This window comes from Cupressus sempervirens, chromosome 10, assembly GCF_028749045.1.
Source record: "Cupressus sempervirens isolate cs-2001-9-10 chromosome 10, ASM2874904v1, whole genome shotgun sequence".
Classification (NCBI taxonomy): Eukaryota; Viridiplantae; Streptophyta; class Pinopsida; order Cupressales; family Cupressaceae; genus Cupressus; species Cupressus sempervirens.
The window spans coordinates 899,915,370-899,937,692 of NC_143127.1; the positions used below are offsets into that span (position 1 = coordinate 899,915,370).

A 22,323-nucleotide genomic window follows, 5' to 3' on the forward strand; every position below is an offset into this window, starting at 1 on the left:
TTCCACATTCCCTGAGGTCCCACCCTATGTGCCAAATTTCATCACTGGTATCCAATGGGGCATACTTGGGACCCACCTTTCTTCTGATGTCACCGCAGGATCACTTTCGATCTGGGCGCTATGTCGCTAATGGCAAGGGACATAGATTTTTCGATAGCGCCATAGCACCCTCCGAGGATCTATCAAAATTTAGCTCTGGAGAAACAACAAGGAAAAGGAGGACCCACCGGCCACGCAGCCAAAATACGCTATGTCGCTATGGCAAAACAAAGTGCAACTTCCCATAGCGAGATAGCGCCAACCGTAGATATCTTCGATCTGACAATGGGAGACTTGTGGGCTTGCAGAAATATACCTAGGAAATAAGGAATTACATAAGGTTGTATCATTTAATTTTCTGGATATTCCTGGGGATGTTTAAAATAACATTAAATCGAGAAGTGACCGTTGGTCGGGTAAGTAATTAAAATTCAAATATTTGGTAGGGCAGAACATGTAACAATTATCAATATGAGGCAATCACTATGCACATTATAGGACAGGGTAATCTCCATTTAAAATGCACTGAAGACAAAACAAAATTCAACCTTTTTTTTTCAATTCACAAAAAATTGGTGACTTTTTTGTAAGTTTTTTGTTGTTTTCGACTACAAACTCACTGAAATTTTCAAAGAAATTCATAATGTTTTAGATCCTTCAAAAAATGGTCAACTTTACAGTTTGGATGGAAGATATCTACCTCCACACATTATCAACCTAGGTTGAGATTTTATGGCCAGTTCGATAGGACGACTAGCTTTACAAAGTTGAATGGGACATTTCATAAATGTAATCAACAACAAGGGGCGCAAGCGCCAAAGTTCCTGCCTTCATGATTTTATGGTTGATTGAAGTAGGTTTTGGTTAAAATATAATGTATTTAGTTTAATAAAATAACAAATAAATAGTAATGACAAATAGAATATTATAGTGGTAAGCTAAATTAAATTACAGAGTATAGTTAGTATATTATTAAATTATATAACTGCAATGATATATATTAATTAAAATAGTAAAAGAATATATAAATAAATATTATAGTATCATGGTAAATTAAAATTAGATGACATCGTAAAGAACATTTATGATATCAAAGATATTTATGAACTAATTATATATAAGATATAGATAAAATTATATAATTTTTTTTTAAAAAGAGTTAAATTGATTAGTTTTAAAGATGAAATTGTTTGATATATCTTGTTTAAGCGATAAATTCATCTAATTGAAGAAGGTGGACAATATTCTTAAGCTTAAATCTAATGCATAAAAATAAATAAACATAAATTAATTTAAAAATAACATTTATTTTTTAAAAAAACCAAACACACCTATCATAAATAAAGTTGATAATATACAAAGCTAAACAATTTGAACTTTATTAAAATTGATACAAAATTAGTATTATGTATTTTAAAATATCAATTAAAAATATCAATATAATAAAAATTATATATAAAAATAAAAAATAAACAATAAATCTATTAAAAGCATTGGTTTAGATATGTCAAATTAAAAGAAACTAAATTCTAATTTAAACTTATATATAAATCAAAATTAAAATAAATATGAAATTAAGCTATATAGAAAATAATTTTTGGAAATCGACAATTTAAAAGAGTTAAAATGTCTATATTTGATTAAAATACTTATATTTATTAAAATATCTATATTAAATAGCATTTTACACATTACAAAAATAAACATCAATTAAAAGTGATTGTCTTTTTAAAAAAAAGTTTGTCCACTAGTCACAAATGTGGAAAAGATAAAATTGAAATTAATGCATTCATGAGGTGTTAGGAAAATTATTATTTTTTAATAAAATTTATCCACTTGTCACAAGAAAAGAAAAGATAAAGTTGTAATTAATGCTTGCATTAATAGAGGTGTTGGGAAAAATAGTTGTATTTTTGTTGAAGAAAATTAAATTTTTTCATTGCTTTTTTCATCATAGTCAATAAAATTTTCAAAAAATTGTATTTTTCAATTTTAAAAAGTAATGCAAATTACAAAATCTTTTGCAAACATTAGTATATGAATGAAATCTAAAATCTGATTGGTGCAGCTATTAATACAATGGACTAAGCGAAGCACTGGAACTAATAATAAATCTTAAGTAACAATTTAATTTGGCCCTTTCCGTCCGCCTTTTTTCTTGCACAAGTCGCCGAATAAATTGGCTGTTGAATTGTACGGAATGTAATTAAAACTGTAATTAATATGTCGTTCTTTTCAACGCAAATCTTTAATGCTCATTAATAAAAGATCAGAAAATACCAGTGGAGGCTTTATATATCAAGCTGTGTTTACTCTGGCTCTCACAATTCAGTATAGAGAAAATTTGATTGAGGAAAAGTATTTAGTTTGATGGAGCTGAGTGTGGAAACATCGTTGGTCGACTGTAATGCAGAGGGCGAAGCGGTGAGTCCGCTGAGTCAGACATTTTGTACTCCCTTACTTTCATTATGCGTGCAGACCATTTTTGAGCCAAGCAAGCCATTAAAAATGTTGTTCTGCCGAGCAACCCACGGTTTTGTTGTAAGATGGTCTGTAGCTTTTCTTTACATAACGCTTTTTTGCAAATGTTTATAATTCTATTCAAAGAATATAGTTCAAATAAAATAGATCTTAAATATTGATAATAATCATCTTGTATTCCCCACCATATTATTATCCTGGCCTCCATTTAGAATGTTCATTTTTTTACTATTAATAGATCAAATATAAGAGTAAATAGAATCTACTTCCAGAAATCTAACTAGATACTTGGAATAAGAGTAAATAGAATACACTTGGAGTACTAGGAAGAAGTAGGCAATACATCACAGAGTTTTAGAATATCTAGAGTACTTTTTATGTTAATATACTTGTCAGAACCATAGTTCAAATATAATAGATCAAATAACGAAACTGAATTATTTACAGGGCTGTATTGTTCACTTTTTTTTTATCTGCCCATATTTGATGAATGATTTTTCCTGTTCAAATTGTGCATATTTCTTCTTTATACATGGAGTCATACTTTAAAAGTCTATCAGTTTGGCTGCTGGCATTAACAAACTTTGCAATTTGTTTTATATTTAGAATTTGTCCCATGTTTTGTCAATCTTCAATTGGACAGATTTTGTTGAAGAGAAAAAAAAAATTATGAAACTCAAATTTTAATTAGGCATGCAAATTGAAGATTAATTTTGTTTAGAATTTATTCCTACCAATTCTGGTTCAATTAAATCCAAACCCAAATGGACCACAAGAGTGCTAAGAAAAAGCGGATTGGATCATAAATATTGAATCTATATTAATTTTGATGTTAAAAGCTTTACAATTGTAGTTATAGTTCAACTACAATATATCCAAACCAAACCAAAAATAGTTCTTCAAACTAATTAACTTGTAAAATATTTGTTGAATAATTGGTTTTATTGATGTAATGGCAGACTGAGAATAGACATGGAGTTCTGCATTGGGTGGAAACTGAAGTAAACGTGGACGATCATGTAATTGTTCCAGAGTTTCCTACGGGCCAAACTGGATATGATGAATTTGTGAAAGAGTATATCAGTACTATACATTTAACCCCTCTTCCAAAGTGTAGGCCCATGTGGACATTTCACATTCTGAATGACAATACAAGCAAGGCCAGATCCACATTAATCATAAACATACACCATTCCTTAGGTGATCGTACTTCCCTCATGTCCCTTCTTCTCTGCTGTGTCACCAGGGCAGATTATCCCAATCTCCCTGTTACCTTTCCTTCATTCATGAAATCTCCACCTGGCAAAAGAGTTAATCCATATCATTCATCATCATGGGTTTCCATTGAATTTATGTATTTCATGCTGCATAGGCTATTATTCATGCCTCTTCTTGTAATGTGGTACACTTTATGTGATCTCATTATGTCGAGAGGCGTTCTATACAATGGCAGCACAAATGCCCAGCACTAGAATATGCTAAGATTCTTTGTCAATAAAAAAGAATTGGGAACGGTTACAAACTTCCAAATTAAATATTAAAAAATTTGAAATAATAGCTGGCCGAAATAATAGGAAGCCAAATGGAGGCCGAAATAATAGGCCCAAAAAAGTAGGGCCTGAATAAATAGGACCCGAAAAAATAGGGCCCGAAAAAATAGGGGAGAAATAATTTCAATATGATTTTTTTTTTTTTGTTAAATATAATTTTGCATGGACATTCATGCTTTTTTTTTTGTGGGGAGTGGGCGAATTTGAAACAAATTCGTAGAATGTGAAGAGATGTCTGTTGGGGGATATGAGGAGCCTCTCAGAAGTTATAAAACCAAGGCTCCTCATTTCATTTTCATTTTATGTTTTTGGAAAGAAGAGGTGGAGGTTATTGGAGGATTAGATTGGAGTTTTTGAATAGGAGTAAATTGAAGTTTTGGAGTAACATTTTTGCAGGTGAGATTTCTATTTTTTATTTACATTTTCATTTAGATTTAGATGTAGATGTAAATTGAAATTCAAAATTAGTTATAATATTCTACTTTGATTTAGATTTCAATTTTAATTAATTTCATTTAGATTTAGAATTCTGTTCATAACTATTTAGGCTTGCATTTAATAGTTTAGTCTTGCATGTTTGATTTAGATTTAGATTTGTATTCAAAATCTATTTGATATATATATTTTATAATACTTTTCATTGTTAATGGTGTTTGATGGGAGTGTTTTAGGGGTGTCTTCTTTTCTATTTCTAAAATATTTTGGTCCAATATGTACTTTCCTAACCAGATCTATCCATTTTCTTCTGATTCGTGCATGGAGCTTCTTAACGCTATTAGCACATTGCTGGGACTGAATGGGAATGGATTAAAGATAAATGACTAACTCTGGATCTGGATATGCATTTGGAATTGGCTCTGCTGCGGCTCCAATTTTTAGGTTCCTTCCTGCTACCTATTCTTTCAGTGGTTTAATCTGGTTAAGTGCGGATTGAGAGGTTCTGGCTCATTCCCACCGGTTTGTAATTTTGTCACGATGTCCAGAGTGTGGCATTCTGATGAGATTCTTCATTGGAAAATGGTGCGAATAATTATGTCAATGCTGAACGACTTGTCCAATGTGATAATTGCTCTAGATATAGAATGCGGCCATGGTGATTTTCTTAGCAATACAATTGAAAAAAAGGGAAATCTGGTATCAACACAATGTTATAAGAAATCTCTAAGCAGAAATGCTTATAAATACATTCAAATTTCTTTTGTAACTCATAATATCAATCTCACTTTTTCGTGTGCTCCTTTAGTCTAAGAAAGATAACAGATTGGAGCAACAAATTGCTTCTGTAATGGCAGTTGCAGGTGCAATTATTTTAGCAATTTTGGGCATTCTAACTGTTCCTATGATGGGTACTTATGTTTTAGTTCTTAGATTATGTGATTTGGTTGTATTTAGAGTCTTTTTAATAATGTTTGAAACTACTCTTAAACATAATAATAAAGATTAATTTAATGTTAAATATAACATGCTACAACACTTATCAAAAATATCAAAAACACAATTGCTATAACAAAACAAGAATGGAGAAAATTTTTTAGTTTTTGTATTAATTCGTCTGCTTAAAATATATTACAATTGCCATATTTTATATTGAGAAATGCCTCATATGGACTTTCACATGCTTATTTAACTACACTACAATCAAGACTAACTTTGTACTTAATCTAATTTTATCGAATGAGACTAGCCCAAGATTCCTATGTAATTGTTGTTATAACAAACATAGACAGTTGTAGAACTTGTGATTAATAATTTATAACTGCTTGATTCTCCGTATTTCATGCGTAAATTCATGATTCTAAAAACTCAAAGTTCAAACTGCATGTTACATTCTCTTCCTTATTCAGTGAATTGGTGCATGACTATTAGATTAAACGGTGCATGGAAGAGACAAAACAGTGAAAGAAATTACTCTTTTCTTATTATTATTATTGCTACTATTTTTTATTTTTCTATAATTATTGTTAGTCTTGATGTCTTTTTTAATTTTATGATTACAAATATTGATTATTAATATCTCTGAGTTCATCTAGAGAATAGTACTAAATCTAGAAAAACTTAGTAATAACAGTTTGAGATAATTGTAGAAAGTTTTTATTTTCACAAATGTTCTCTTTCTTTTGAAAATCTGCTATTATTTTGGTAATGAATTGTAAAGTAGAAAGGAAAAACTTTCTGTAAATCTTTTTTGGTTACTATTTCGCTTGCAGTTTTCATTTTATATGAAAGTTTATTATTTTTTCAAATCTTAAAAATAAAGATTTTTATATATGCAATTTTATTTTATTATTAAAATAATAAGATTTTGGAGGTTGCAAAATATTATGGTTTAGAAATTATTTTAGATTTTACAAATGAATTTTAACATAATATTTATATTAAAGAAAGAAAAGATAATAAAATTGTTACTTAAATCAAATATAAAAATTATAAAATTTTACCTAAATTTATTAATTGTATAAAAAATTAGTAAAGATAATTAAGTTCTATTAAATGTACTTGATTTTATATTATAGAAATACAAACAAAAATTATAAATTGGGACAAACTTTATAAATGAAGTCAAATTTAAAGAGAGACAAATAACACGAGGTGACATACGTGTGTGTGTGTGTGTGTGTGTGTGAGAGAGAGAGAGAGAGAGAGAGAGAGAGAGAGAGAGAGAGAGAGAGAATTAACATGAGGCGACGTGATACAGAGAAAGTGTGAGATAAATAACATGATGCAATGTGTGTGTGTGTGTGTGTGTGTGAGGGAGAGAGAGAGAGAGAGAGAGAGAGAGAGAGAGGGGGGGGGGCGGGGGATAATCTTAGAGGGGGTAGAAGGAAAAGGGGAGAGGGGGAGAGATGAGCCATGGAGAGAAAAAGCATAAGAAGGGTCCAAAATAAATGGAGATGGAGATGGTGGAGAGAGAGAGGCCATGAGTGAGTGAGAGAGAGAGAGAGAGAGAGAGAGAGAGAGAGAGAGAGAGAGAGAGAGAGAGAGAGAGAGGAGGGGAAGAGGGTGAGAGACATGAGGTAGACATACATAGAACATTTTAGAGATATATAAACATGAAGATAGTGTGTGTGTGTGTGTGTGTGTGTGTGTGTGTGAGAGAGAGAGAGAGAGAGAGAGAGAGAGAGAGAGAGAGAGAGATCACATGACATGATGTAGTAGAGAGAAAGAGTGAGACAAGGGGGAGAGAGTGAGAGACATGAGGTAGACATGGATAGATGTAGTGAAAAATAAGGAGGGAGAAAGAGCGGGGAGAGAGAGGGAGAGAGAGAGAGAGAGAGAGAGAGAGAGAGAGAGAGAGATGATTAGAGGGGGCAGGAGATGTAGATATATAGAAGGGCAGTAGGGAGAGATGAGCTAAATAAGAAAAATAATATATAAGGCTCAAAAGAGATGTAGACAATGATGCAGAGAGGAAGAGTATGATGGATAGTGATAGACAATGACAATAATTATGGAGGGAGAGTTGTATATATGTAGAGAAAGAGATGGACAAAGAGAAAAACGTAGGGGGAGTAGGGAGGGTATACATTATTGGGGGGGGGGGGGGGGGGGGGGAATTATAGAATGGGACATGTGAGAGAGAGTGTGATTACAATTAACCCTAACCCTAACCCTAACTTTAAATTATAATTATAATTTAGAGTAATAATATTTATTAATTATAATTTTATTAGCTATAATATGATTAGTAACCCAAAAATTATCTTAACAACAATAATAACACAAACCCTAACTCTAACTCTATCTCTAACTTTAATTCTCCCCCTAACCCTAACCTTAACCCTTTATAATCCTAAATCTAATGCTAATTCTAACCCCAACCCTAATTCTAATCCTAATCCTAGCCCAAACTCTTACCCTAACCCTAAATCTAATCAGGTAACTTTAACCTTAACCCTAATCTAACCCTGATCACAACTCTATCTCTAACTTTAACTCTAACTCTAACTTGAACCCTAAATCTAACTCTAATTCTAACTCTAACTCTTATATGAACACTAACACTAACACTACCTCTAATTTTAACTCTAACTCTAATTGTAACCCTAACCCTAATGCTAATCCTAACCATAACCCTAACCCTAACCCTAACCCTAACCCTAACCCTAATGCTAACCCTAACCGTAACCCTAACACTAACCGTAACCCTATCTCTAACACTAATTCTAATCCTAACCTTAATTCTAACCCTAAATATAACCCTAACTCTAACTCTAACTCTAACTCTAACTCTAACTCCAACCCTTATTCAAACTCTAATTCTAACTCTATCTCTAACCCTAACCCTAACTCTTATTCTAACCCTAACACTAACCCTAACTATATTTGTTACCCTAATTCTAACCCTCACCCTAATACTTACCCTTATCTTAAACCTAACTCTATCTCTATTCCTGACTATATTTCTAACCCTAATTCTAACCCTAATCCTAATCCCAACTCTAACTCTAATTTTAAACCTAACCCTAACCCTAACCCTAACTCTAACCCTAACTATAACTCTAACCCTAACAAGAACCCTAATTCTAATTCAAACCCTATCCCTTACCCTAATTTTCATCCTAATGCTAACCCTAACTTTAAGTCTAACCCTAACCCTAACCTTAACACTAACCCTAACCTTAATTCTAACCTTAACCCTAACCTTAACTCTAACACTAACCCTATCCCTAAATTTAACACTAACCTTAACCATAAACACTAATTTGTCCCTAACTCTAACCCTAAATCTAACTCTACCATAATTGGACTCTAACCATAACCCTAACCCTAACTTTAATCTTGGCTTAAAACTTTTCCCTAACCATAACTCTAGAACCTTAACCCTTACTCAAGCCCTAACCCTAACCCTAACCCTAACCCTGGCCCTACTAAAACCTTAACCCTAACCATAACCATAAGTCTAACCCTAACCTTAACCATGAGCATAACTCTAACCCTAAACTTAACCATAAACATAACTCTATGCCTAACTCTAACCCTAAATCTAACTCTACCATAACTAGACTCTAACCCTAACCCTAACCCTAACTTTAATCCTAACTAAAACCCTAACCCTAATCCTAAATCTAAACTTAACCCTGACTCAAACCCTAACCCTATCCCTACAATAACCCTAACTCAAGCCCTATAATAACTCTAACCCTAACCCTAACCTCAACCATGAGCATAACTCTAACCCTAAATCTAACACTACCATAATTGGACTCTAACCGTAACCCTAACCCTTACTTTAATCTTGACTCAAACCCTAACCTTAATCTCGAGGCACCTATTTTCATTTTCATAAATCCCAACTGTGATTAAAATAACCTTGGGATTAAATGAAAATAGGCGCCTCGAGAACGATTACTCTCAGCATAATATATGTAGAGGTATATATAAGGTAGTTAGTAGCTTTCTTAGAATCATATTGATGGATGATAGCAAGTTTCTCTTTCGTGGGCCTCCCGGTCTTGAAATGCTTCCCAAAGTCATATCCTCTGTCACCTTCCGCATGGACGACGTCAAAACAAAAAAAATCGTTGGAGGGGTAACCACTTCATTGAACTCTCATTTGATATATCACTATTATATGTTTAATCTTTCCAAACATTTATTTTCATTATGGCGGGCTTATTTGGGTAAAATACTTTTGCAGACGATTAATGATGTTGTAATGGGCATTATATTTGTTGGATTTCAATGATACCTCGAGACAACTCTTTCTCACGGTGCGTGCAATGAATATTAATTATATTAATTTTGACTAATGAGTAATAATAATACATTTCTTTTGTAGGAGAAGCGACACAAATCGGGATGGAAATGGAGAAGTCAAGAGTAATGGGAATTGTATTCATGAACACAAGAGCACTGTTTGGATTGAAGGTACTGCACAATATCTCTCCATCTTGTTAGAAAAGAAATTTATACTAGCTTATATATACCTCTATATATATTACGCCGAGAGTAATCGTTCTCGAGGCGCCTATTTTCATTTAATCCCAAGGTTATTTTAATCAGTGTTGGGATTTATGAAAATGAAAATAGGCGCCTCGAGAACGATTACTCTCGGCGTAATATACATAGAGGTATATATAAGCTAGTGGCAATCGCGACGCAACAAGAAAATTATTTTTTAATTTATTTTTAATTTTTTAAAGGTTAGTGCTGAATTTTTTATTTCTTTTTAAATACAATTGTATAAACTTACTATAAAAATGTAATAGTGTAAACTTACTATAAAATTATTCTTGAATATTTTATTTTTTAATTATATATATGGTGTTTATTTGCATCACTTTAATTTAGTTTTATTTTAAGCATGTTGTTACGTAAAATTTTATATTGAAGAGTAGAGATATAGTTAGGGTTAGGGTTAGTGTTAGGGTTGGGGCTATTGTTAGGGTTTGAGTTATGGATATGGTTAGAGTTATGGTTAGGAATAGAGTTACAATTAGAGTCAGGATTAGCATTAGGGTTAGGATTAAAATTAGATTTACGGTTAGAGTTAGAGAAAGGGGTAGAGAAAGGGTTAGTTTTAGGGTGATGGTTAAGGTTAGGTTTATATTTAGAGTTAGGGTTGTATATAGAGTTACATTAGGGTTAAGGTTAGGGTAAGCGTTTGAGTCGGGGTTAAGGTTAGGGTTAGGGTTAGGGCTATGGTTTTCATCTAGATTAAAGTAAGGGTTAAGCTTAGAGTTAGAGTTTTGAGTCAGTGTTAAGGTTAGAGTTAGGGTTAGGTTATGGTTTTAGTGAAGGTTAAACTAAGGATTAGGGTTAGGATTAGAGTCTAATTATAGTAGAGTTAGATTTACAGTTAGGGTTATATTTAGGGTTAGAGGTAGGGGTAGGATTATGGTTTAAAAAATAATAATTTTCCTTTTGGCATATTGTAATGTAAAATGTTATAGTCAAACATAGTTATATGGTTAGGGACAAAGTTACCATTACAGTTAATGTTAACCTTAGGGATAGAATAAGGGTTAGGGTTAGCATTAGGGTTAGGGTTGGAGTTAGGGTTAGGGTTTGAGTAATGGTTAAGGTTAGGGTTAGATTTATGGTTATGGTTAAGGTTTGGATTAGAGTTATGTTTATGATTAAGGTTCGGGTTAGAGTTATGGTCATAGTTAAGGTTAGGGTTAGATGTATGGTTATGGTTAGGGTTAGTGTTATAGTAAGGCTAGGGTTAGGGTTTGAGTCAGGGTTAAGGTTAGAGTAATGGTTAGGGTTTGAGTTAGGATTAAAGTAAGGGTTAGGGTTAGGTTTAGAATCTGATTATGGTAGAGTTGGATTTAGTGTTAGAGTTAAGGGTTAGAGTTATGCTAATGGTTAAGGTTAGGGTTAGAGTTATGGTTATGGTTAGGGTTAGGGTTATTATAGGGCTCAAGTTAGGATTATTGTAGGGATAGGGTTAGGGTTTGAGTCAAGATTAAGGTTAGATTTAGGATTAGGGTTAGGGTTAGAGTCTAATTATGGTAGAGTTAGATTTAGGGATAAGGTTATGTTTATGGTTAAGTTTAGGGTTAGAGTTATGCTCATGGTTAAGGTTAGGGTTAGACTTATGGTTATGGTCAGGGTTAGGGTTATTGTAGGGCCAAGGTTAGGGTTAGGGTTAGGGTTAGGGCTTGAGTAAGGGTTAAGGTTCTAGAATTATGGTTAGGGAAAAGTTTTGAGCCAAGATTAAAGTTAGGGTTAGTGTTATGGTTAGAGTCCAATTATGGTAGAGTTAGATTTAGGTTAGAGTTAGGGATAACTTAATGTTTATGGTTAAGGTTAGTGTTAAGGTGAGGGTTATGGTTAGAGTTAGAGTTAAGGTTAGGGTTAAGGTTAGAATTAAGGTTAGGGTTAGTGTTAAGGTTAGGGTTAGGGTTAGAGTTAGAGTTAGGGTTAGCATTAGGATGAAAATTAGGGTAAGGGATAGGGTTTGAATTAGAGTTATGATTCTTGTTAGGGTTAGGTTTACAATTAGAACTAGAGTTAGAGTCAAGGTTAGAGTTACAGTCAGGGTTAGAGTTAGAGTTAGGGTTAGGATTAGGTTTAAAATTAGAGCTAGAGTTGGGATTAAGGTTAGGGTTAGAATTAGGGTTAGAAATATAGTTAGGATTAGAGCTAGAGTTAGGGTTAGGGTAAGTGTAAGAATTAGGGTGAGGGTTAGAATTAGGGTTACAAATATAGTTAGGGTTAGTGTTAGGGTTAGAATAAGAGTTAGGGTTAGGGTTAGAGATAGAGTTAGAATAAGGGTTGGAGTTAGAGTTAGAGTTAGGGTTAGTGTTAGGGTTATGGTTAGGGTTAGCATTAGGGTTAGGGTTAGGGTTAGTATTAGGGTTATGGTTAGGATTAGCATTAGGGTTAGGGTTACAATTAGAGTTAGAGTTAAAATTAGAGGTAGCGTTAGTGTTAGTGTTAGTATAAGAGTTAGAGTTAGAATTAGAGTTAGAGTTAGGGTTCAAGTTAGAGTTAGAGTTAAAGTTAGAGATAGAGTTGTGGTCAGGGTTGGATTAGGGTTAGGGTTAAAGTTACCTAATTAGATTTAGGGTTAGGGTAAGAGTTAGGGCTAGGATTAGGATTAGAATTAGGGTTAGTGTTAGAGTTAGAGTTATATATAGTGTTAGGGTTAGGAGTAGGGGTAGGTTTATAGTCAAAGTTAGTGTTAGGGTTAATATTGGGGTTAGGGTTACAAAAAGAGTCAGAGTTAGAGTTAGGGTTAGAATTAGGGGTAGGGTTAGAATTAGAGATAAAGTTAGAGTTGGAGTTAGGGTTAAAGTTAGAGTTAGAGTTAGATCTAGGGTAAGAATCAAGGTTAGAATTAGGGTTAGGATTAGAATTAGCATTAGAGTTAGAGTTAGAGTTAGAATTAGGGTTAGGGTTAGGGTAAGAATTAGAGTTAGAGTTATAGTTAGGGTTAGAGTTAGGAACATAGTTATAGTTAGGGTTAGAATTAGGTTAGGGTTAGAGCTAGAATTGGAGACAGGGTTATAATTATGGTTAGAGTTAGGGTTATATAGGTTCGAGTTAGGATTAGGGGTAGAATTAGAGTTACAATTATTGTTAGAGTTAGAATTAGGGTTAGATTTAGAATTAGGGTTACAAATTGAGTTAGAGCTAGAGTTAGGGTAAGGGTAACAATTAGGGGTAGGGCTAGAATTAGGGTTACAAATAAAGTTAGGATTAGAATTAGTGTTAGGGTTAGGGTTAGATTTAGTGGTAGGATTTGAGCTAGAGTTAGAGTTAGAATTAGAATTAGAACAAGAGTTGGAGTTAGAGGTAGGGTTGGAATTAGGGCTAGGATTATGGTTAGCATAAGGGTTATGGTTAGAGTTAGGGTTAGCATTAGGTTAGGGTTATAACTAGTGTTAGTTTTAGTGTTAGTGTTAGCGTTAGGGTTAGAATTAGGGCTAGAATTGAGGCTAAGTTAGGGTTAGGGTTAGAATTAGAGTTAGAGTTAGGGATCAAGTTAGAGTTAAAGTTGGAGATAGAGTTGGGGTTAGGGTTAGGTTTAGGGTTAGGGCTAGAGTTAGGGTTAGATTTAGGTTTAGAGTTAGAGTTAGGGTTAGAATTAGGGTTAGGATTAGAATTAGAGTTACATATAGTGTTAGGATTAGGATTAGCATTATACATAGTGTTAGGATTAGGATTATGGGTAGGATTAGGGTTAGATTTAGGGTTAGTGTTAGGGTTACAATTAGAGTTAGAGTTATAATTACAGTTAGGGTTAGAGTTAGAGTTAGAGTTAGGGTTAGAATTAGGGGTAGGGGTACAGTTAGGGTTAGAGATAGAGGTGTAGTTAGAGTTAGGGTTAGAGTTAGAATATGGGTTAAAATTAGGGTTAGATTTAGGGTTAGAATTAGCATTAGAGTTAGAATTAGAGTTAGGATTAGAGTTATAGTAAGGCTTAGGGTTAGGGGGAGAATTAAAGTTAGAGATAGAGTTAGAGTTAGAGTTAGGGCTAGGGTTAGGGTTAGGGTTAAAATTAGAATTATCTAGTCAGAGTTAGAGTTAGAGTTAGAGTTAGGGTTTATGTTATTATTGTGGTTAAGATAATTTTTGGGTTATTAATCATATTATAGCTGATGTTAGTGCTATTATTACACTTTACTAACTGACAGGTTAAATTTTAATATGGGTTAGTTCTATTATAGTGCCCATGATTAGTGCTATTGTGATATAAGTTATTAACCTTTTTAATAATGTAATTCCTCCCCCCCCCTCTCTCTCCCCTCTCTCTCTCCCCCTCTCTCTCTCTAAATACACCCATTAATATCTCCCCCCACTATCTAAATATACCCTCTCTCTTTGTAGTCTCTAGTAATGCCCCCTAATCCGTCTCTCTAATCTCTAGATACGCCCATTTATCTCTCCCACCCTACTTTCTAAATACTCCTCCTAATCTCTCTCTCCCTTTATGCTCTCTAGATACACCCCTAATCTCTCTCTCTCTCTCTCTCTCTATGTGCCTGCTCTCTAGATACACCTCATAATCTCTCTCTCTCTCTCTCTCTCTCTCTCTCTCTCTCTCTCTCTCTCTAGGTGTGTGTATATACATATTATCACTTATAAAAAAATATAATATTATTTCTAGTTACTTGTACATATAGGGTTAGGCTAAGGTATATAATTTACTAAATTATTAGTACAATCATATATAGAGTAAGAGTTAAAGTTAGGATCCAAGGTTTACAATTTCATTTATATGACACTTGGTGTTATAGTTAGGGCTAATAAGTGGTTAAATGTTCCACTAAAATAAGGGACAGGGTTAAAGGAAGTATGAGATTTAGGTGTAGTGCTGGAGTATTTGAGTACAACTATGGTCAAATTTGGGATATATGTTATACAAATGACTCGAATAGTGGAAAAATTAATTCATGAAAGGGAAGTTATAAGTCCCAACACAACAATTCAGATGATGTTAAAAGTGTGAAAGAATATATAAGAGATAGTTTTATGAAAATTATTTCTCCATGATGATGTGAGAACATTATATATTGTTGAATTTTTAATAATCCTAATGCAATTTTTATTGCAATGATTAAGAATTGTAATCAATAAATCTCCTTATCATTAAGGAATCTATTTAGACTTCTGATTTTCTTTCTTAATTAATATAGTTAGTAGCCACATTCATTGAAGAAATTTTTTGTACAACAATAAATTTATTTTGTCTTGTTCTCTTCTCCATGAAAGTTACATTGAACAATGGGGAAATAAAATTGCCAATACAACTAATTAGAAGTAAAAATTTGAAACCAGAGACAAGAATGAACTATATATAAAAAATATATCTATGATGGTCTAAATACATGTCACATTCTTCAATGATTAGGATTCTTTTGTGACCTTTATTTGAACAATGATTGTGAAATACTTCTTTCATCATTGAGGGAAACCCATCCACTTTTGTAGATGTGTCACACATAAATTTTTATGCATCTTCCATATGCATTTCTTCCATTTCCTCAACATAGACAATTGGAAATATTTCTTCTCTACAACTTTAATTATAGTTGTGTGTGCCTCTTTAATTATTTTTAATCATTTGTCAAACTCAATCTTGAAGAAATCATTTTAGATCATTGAAGTAGTTAGGCTCTACAATATAATAATGTTTGATTCTCTATTCGAGGTATCCATAACTCAAATAGTAACCTGCAAACTTATAAACAAAAATCAACATATGGAAATAATCATAATGAAAAAGTATTAATAGTTAACATAAATTCCTTCAAATGAATAATGTTCAAAATAACATAAATAAAAATCAAAACTATTTCAAATGAAATAGTTAGATTGTAATGTCTGAAATATGGTGGCATTGTCTTCCACTTTTCAAACATTACAAACATAAATATTAATAAAAATCTATATATAGTATGAAAAATATTCAAATTAAACTCATATATAATCTAATTAAGTAATGACAAAATATAAACTAAATATATGATTCATTTATTTTAAATTAATCATTAACTTTAATAAAATATAAATTTTATTGATAAGGTGTCCTTCTTGTCCACATCAACGATTAAATTTAATTATGAAACATTAAAAATATAAATATTTTGAAACATGCAAATATAAAACTATTATGAAACATACAAATCTAAAACATGGAAACCAAAAGTATTTTGAAATATGCAAATCTAAAACTAATGTAAAACATGGAAATGTAAAACTAAATTGAAACATGCACATAAAAAATCTGCAAAAGAAATGTATTATCAAATATCTAAATCAAATAGTTTTTGAACCCTAAATCTAAATCAAACATACAAGGCTAAACTATATGGAACTTTAATCTACTCTTGTTCAAATACTCTAATTGCTCCAATAATCTCCATCTCTTCCTCCCTGCAAAAATACAAAATGAAAATGAAATGAGGAGACTTTGTTTTATAATTTATGAGAGAACCCTCATATCGCCCAATAGATGTCTTTTGACATTCCACAAATTTGTTTCAAATTCCCCCACCCCTCACAAAAAATAAGCATAAATGTGCATGCTAAAATATATTTAACAAAAGGAAAATGTTTTATATTTAAAATTTTAATTAAGTTATTTCAGCCATATTTTCTTAGGTTCTATTATTTTGGCCTTATTTTTTCAGGTCCTATTATTTTGGCATCCATTTGGCTTAATATTATTTTGGCTAGCTATTATTTCAAGAATCTTATTTTATTTTATTATTCAATAATGATAAAATATATACTAAATATATGATTTATCTACTTTAAATAAATCATTAACTTTAATAAAATATAAATTGTATTAATTGTTAGTGTAGTTTTTTATTTTTTCTATTTTGCTAGGTTTTTCCTACACTTTTAATAATCTCGCTTAGGTTAATAAAGCATGTCTTATTAGGTGAATGGTTGTGAGGTGTCACCTTCCTACATGTGAGCATCCATTAGCTATCTTGGGAAGATACTTTGCTATCTTTAGTCCGATAGATGGTTGCTCCTCATTGGTTGGTGTTGCCACCTCCTCTCTCTTCTTAGCCTATATAAGCATGCTACCTGGCTTGTATTTGTATCTCTTGTTTTTGCATCCTCTTAATGCTATTTTGCTTCCAGCATTTGCATTACTCTCTTGGAGACTAACTCTATAATGCTATTTTGATTTTTTATCATTTGCATTCATAGTTTAGATATTTACTCTTTGCAATAGTTTTCTGGGTTGTTAATCTTTTCAGATTCTAACATGGTATTAGAGCTTTTCTATGTGCAAGAGTAGATTTTAGTTTCCTTATTTGAGAGATTCGGGGGGGGGGGGCAAATAAATTTTATTGTAGTTTTTTGAAAAACGAAGTATGCTCTTCTCTTTCATCTTTGGATGATCCTGAGAATCAAAAAAGTTTTGACAAAAAACACTTTCTGGGTTTTGTTCGCAGCTCCAAAAAACCATCTAGGTATCTTTTAGATTTTGCATGCAAGCTGTATATTTTTCAGAATCGAGCATGCAAAACTACAGCCATACTCCTCTCCGTTGGCAGTCGCAGATTTGAATGCAATTTTTCTTCAAATCAAGGAGTCAGCAAATTTTTGGAGCACTTTCAACCTAAACGGACATCACCATTGGATCCGAAAGGCCATCTGTAGTTAGGATTCATATAAAGCTTTTCATTTTTGGAGATAGAGCTTTGGGAGGCAAATTTTTTTTACCCGCAGGGCCTTTCATACGGATCGTACAGACACACGGCGATTTAAAAATAAAAAATAAAAAAAGGGGCGCAGGGCCGCTCCACCGTGGCACTGCCCAGCAGCCACCACGGGGCCGCCCCCGCCCAGCTTCTCCGACCTCCGCTGCCACCGTTATCTAGTCGTCCACCCAGCTTCTCTAGCCTCCGCTCTCCGCAGTCGCAGCAGAGCCTCTGCCACCGCCGCAAAAATGTTAGCCTTGCCACCACTGCCCGTCGACGACAATCGCGCCGCCGGGTTTTCCTCTCGGGCGCCACCGCCGCCGGCGGATATTCCTCAGACACCGGTCTGCGGCTTTTTTCGACGATGACATCACTTTCTCGACGCTGACGTCTTTTGCCGGTAGTGACGTCACTTTACGACTTGCTGACGTATTTTTTTTGGTGATTGAATTTTTTTACCGGCGACAGTCTTGTGACGGGCATACGGCCGTCAAATTTAGGCCAGTGTCTGAAATTTTCCAGCAAGTGCATTTTTGGAGTAGTCAGTTTTTTGGCTATAACTTTTGCATACAGAGGTATTTTTTCGATCCGAAAGAAGCATCGGAAAGCTGGTTCTGCGACAAAGATGTTGGTATAGGTATTTTTGAGTTTTGGTGTAGTTTGGATGCCTGTTATGGCAGTCAAAGCTGGATGTTTTATTTTGCACTCCGTGAGGCGTATCTTGAGCTTCCGATCTCCGATTTTGGACTTCTTTATATCACTAGAAAGCTCTTTCTGTGATCTTTCCAATGATGTTAGTTGTTGTTCCATATTCTATTTCAGACACATCCTATTTAGTCTTTTGCATTTTAGCATTCTGGTGGATATTCTATTTGTTTCAGGTCCGGAGATCGATTTTGTTGCTTCAGTTGCTTCATTTTGGGCTTTGCCTTCTGTTGTTTCAGCCTTATGTTTTTTTTTTATCATTGTTGATATTCATTGTAAGCATCTTTATGCAACGCACTGAGATAAAGTGCCACTCTTGCGATTCGGGATCCTTTTCATCATTGTGATTCATTGTACTCGCACTATTATATAAAGTTCCATAGGGGGGATAGTTGTTTGCCGCTTATAGGCCCTCTTTCTCTAATTCCTCTTGTAGTGTCGATGACACATGCCTTTATTTATGTTTGTACCTCACTCTCGATGAGTTTGGCTCCTGTGTTGTAGGAGATTTTTGGCCCATCTTTTCAGCTGCCTGTCACCTCACCTACCTTAGGGGGAGGTTATATTGTTGTTCTATGCTTCTTTGGTTGATGGTTCGTGCCTTCTATTTCCATGGAGGTTCTACAGATCAACATTTTGACAGAGTTTTGCAGTTCTTCATGCTTCAATGATGCTGCTTCTTCATGATCACTCCTTGTTCCTATTTTAGGGGACAATTTCCCTAGCGGGAGACTTCTTCAGTTCTTCACTAGGTTCTTACCTCTTTTTGGGGGAGGGTTTTTCCCTTGTGGTTTTCTCTCTTTCCCCAATTTCAGAGGTTGCATCTTCTTGCATTGTACTTGGGTACCTAACATGGCCTTGTTGCCAGGACCCATTTCTACATCCACCTAAGCTTCGCTTATGGGGGGGGGGTGTTAGTGTAGTTTTTTATTTTTTCTATTTTGCTAGGTTTTTCCTACACTTTTAATAATCTCGCTTAGGTTAATAAAGCATGTCTTATTAGGTGAATGTTTGTGAGGTGTCACCTTCCTACATGTGAGCATCCATTAGCTATCTTGGGAAGATACTTTGCTATCTTTAGTCTGATAGATGGTTGCTCCTCATTGGTTGGTGTTGCCACCTCCTCTCTCTTCTTAGCCTATATAAGCATGCTACCTGGCTTGTATTTGTATCTCTTGTTTTTGCATCCTCTTAATGCTATTTTGCTTCCAGAATTTGCATTACTCTCTTGGAGACTAACTCTATAATGCTATTTTGATTTTGTATCATTTACATTCATAGTTTAGATATTTACTCTTTGCACTAGTTTTCTGGGTTGTTAATCTTTTCAGATTCTAACATTGATATGGTGGCATTCTCATCCAAATTAATGATAAAATTATGCTTTGAAACATGAAAATATAAATACTTAGAAACATGCAAATTTAAAACTATTGTGAAACATTCAAATCTAAAATATGCAAATTAAAACTATTTTGAAATATGCAAATCTAAAATTAATATGAAACATGAAAATATAAAACTAATTTGAAACATGCACTTTTAAAATATGTAAATGAAAAGTATTATAAAATATATAAATCAAATAGATTTTGAATAAAACTCTAAATCTAAATCAAACATGTAAGACTAAACTATTAAATGCAAGCCTAATTAGTTATGAATAGAATTCTAAATCTAAATGAAAGTAATTAAAATTGAAATCTAAATCAAAGTAGAATATTATAACTAATTTTGAATTTCAATTTACATCTACATCTAAATCTAAATGAAAATGTAAATAAAAAATAGAAATCTCACCTGCAAAAATGTTACTCCAAAATTTCAATCTACTCCTATTCAAAAACTCCAATCTAATCCTCCAATAACCTCCACCTCTTCCTTCCTACAAAAACATAAAATGAAAATGAAATGAGGAGCCTTGGTTTTATAACTTCTGAGAGGCTCCTCATATCCCCCAATAGACGTCTCTTCACATTCCACGAATTTGTTTCAAATTCCCCCACTCCCTGCAAAAAATAAGCATGAATGTGCATGCAAAATTATATTTAACAAAAAAAAATCATATTGAAATTATTTCAACCCTATTTTTTCGAGCCCTACTTTTTCGAGCCCTATTTTTTTGGGTCCTACTTTTTCGGGCCCTATTATTTCGGCCTCCATTTGGCTTCCTATTATTTCGGCCAGCTATTATTTTGGGAATTCTTTTTTAATATTTCATTTGGAAGTTTGTAACTGCTCCCAATTCTTTTTTATTGATGGAGAATCTTTTTTGGCATATTCTCATGCTGGGTATTTGTGTTGTGATTGTATAGACTGCCTCTTGGCATAAAAATTGTCAAGAATGTGGCCGATATATTAGATGAAAGGTAGGGATCCAAAGTTTAATGCATAAGAATTTCATGCGAGAAAAATTAAGAATAAACATTGAGAATCAAATCTTTCCCTCTTAGAATTTTGAATTTGAGAATAGAAAATTGATTAACTCAGACAAATTATTTCCCAAACTTCACTCACTTAAAGCTGTTGAATGCATAAAAAAAGCTGGGGAGGTAGAAATAGTTTTATACACTCATAACGACATCTACCATTATAAAATCTATGTGGCCTTGGCAATCCATGCAAGTAATGCATAAGTGGTGCTACATCGCCTTTTATTTTTATTCTAAAATTACTTCTCTCCATCTATCCTTGTCAACCCCTCTCTCCAAGAACTTGAATGCATTTATGAAAATTTGCATGCTGGCCCACATTCTTTTGAGCACTATGTTTCAATTTCATGTGTAACACAATGTTGTATTGTTAGAGTTTAGGAAGTCTTCTTAGGAATAAAATTAAGTTGAGATGTGTACAATAATTAAGTACAATGATAAATCTATGTGGAAATAAAATGAATAAAGAAACTCATTTAATCAAATTTGTTTTTTCAAGTTATTTTGTAGGGTATAGAGATTAATTCGTACAATAGAATACACATTATTTATGATAATAAATTTACATGCTACATTCAAATGAAACGTCTCTTCTAATAAATTAATTATTCTTTCATTATAATCATAAAAATATGACATATGGGTGATAAAAAATAGATTTAATTCATAATTAATTAAAATAAATTATTTGTGAAAAGGTGATGTGTTACATGACATGGACTAGATAGATGGACTAGGAGACTTAGTTACTTAAGTGAGTGCATAGTTAAGTAATTTTAGTAAATCACTTAATAGAAATAATTAGTGGACTTCAGATAAGACAGATAAACCTAGGTGAAGTAACTTAATAAATTAAATAATTTATTAAGGTTAATTGAAGAATTTTTTTAATGTAACATTAATATTTTAATTGAATGTCTTGAAAAAGTTTAAGTGTATACATTTGTCGCCTCTTTGAAATAATGTGTAGACTACACATTGTTTTAAAGACAACTAATGCTTGACCCTGTTGTCCCTACTCCAAGACTTTGGATGACATAGACTCAATGGGATGACCCTTCAAAAGATTGAACAATTTTTTTTTTCAAAAATTAAGTTTAGTTTGAGAAATATTTCAATGAATATTTATATAAAAATAATGAAAATAATTATATATGAAGCAAGTTGAGGTAGTGTAAGAACAGTCTAAGGCATGGAGGACCCCACATATATAAAAGGATGAGAAAGAGGTGTATGACTCATCATTTGCACAATTGTCATTTATAAATTGGAGGAGAACTGGCAAAGTGAAGATCTCATTCTTGATAGTTGACCATTGATTCAAGTATTTCAAGAGATAGCAACATCCAACAAAATATGGTGATCCGATAAGTCATTCATCTCTCTCAATCATTTGATAGAGGTAGCATGAATTTTTGTTAGATTTGGTGGATTTTTTATAGGATTATAATATAGGTAGATAATTTTAAACTTTTTTGGCTTGTGCAAACAAATGTA

General features: G+C 33.0%; 2 pseudogenes; one reads left to right on the forward strand and one right to left on the reverse strand.

The window, feature by feature from the left end:
- The first annotated feature begins 2,409 nt into the window (after positions 1 to 2,409).
- LOC149536907 (wax ester synthase/diacylglycerol acyltransferase 8-like) lies at positions 2,410 to 9,968 on the forward strand (annotated as a pseudogene).
- Positions 9,969 to 17,752: 7,784 nt separating this feature from the next.
- LOC149536908 (wax ester synthase/diacylglycerol acyltransferase 3-like) overlaps positions 17,753 to 22,323 on the reverse strand; it is a 40,057-nt pseudogene continuing 35,486 nt past the window's right edge.